This window comes from Belonocnema kinseyi, chromosome 5 (assembly GCF_010883055.1).
Source record: "Belonocnema kinseyi isolate 2016_QV_RU_SX_M_011 chromosome 5, B_treatae_v1, whole genome shotgun sequence".
NCBI classification, from domain to species: domain Eukaryota; kingdom Metazoa; phylum Arthropoda; class Insecta; order Hymenoptera; family Cynipidae; genus Belonocnema; species Belonocnema kinseyi.
In genome coordinates, this window is record NC_046661.1 from 31407288 (window position 1) to 31408372 (window position 1085).

The following is a 1085-nucleotide window of genomic DNA, read 5'->3' on the forward strand; positions in this document are numbered from 1 at the left end:
TTTTAAAGGCTATAAATTACTAATGTGAAAAATAAGTAAAATATTCTTATAAATTTTTATTTGAAACAGGTTGGAGCTAGAACGAGAATTGACGGGGATTTTATGAGGCTGGGAAAAATAGACAAATGGCAGTGAATTAATTTTTTGACCGGGATATTTATGACTTTTTAGAAAAGAAATTGGTCCAAGCTTGGTTTAAACAGTTTTTTTTAATTCCTTAAATTGCTTTTTTCCTATTATATCATTCAGTTTACAGTACGTAATTCGAAAATCTTTCATTTCAGAATTTTCCGTTTAAGTTTTAAAATTTTAGCGTACATTTTTCAATTTCGAATTTTAGAATGCAGTTTTGAAGACCTGGAAAATTAAAAATTAGAAGCGTTTTAAATTTATAATTTTAGATAGAAATAGTTTTTAGTTTATCAACTGCGAATATAAAGTATGATTCTTTTTTTAATTGAAGTGGACACCAAGGATTCACAAGTGAATCATAATTGATTTCATAACACGATTCGGAATTTGTTTAAAATTGAAGAATATTCAAATTTTAACGCTAAAAATTAAACTGTTTGAATTGGAAAATCTTAGAAGTTAAACAAATGGAAACTCGCGATTAAAACTTTATAACCCATTTTCAATTAAAAATAAATTCAAAATAAATAAGCTGTATCAATTATAATAATTTAAAGTTTATTTTAAAATATACTTTATGAAACATGATATTTTTTATGAATGTATCAGTGAAATTCTGTTCGTATAATATTGTTTGCCAATGCGAAACGTAATCTGGCTTGGAACTGTCGTCTTAACATCTAAAAACCGAAAGAACAATTTCCCTATCACTTGGAATTATAATTATATTTTTATAAAAACTTCATTCTGGACAGTTTACAATATCATCGAATTTGAAAATTCCCGAATAATAAAATTCCAGGCCGAATGCTGTCTAATGATCAAATATACAAACTAGAAAATTCCCGAATTGCAGAAATTGTGGGTCCGGATGCAATAAGGGCACATAAAATTTTTTCGTGCGAAAACGAAGTCCCCTGGAGGCTTTAGAAAAAATTTTCGAATTTTAATTT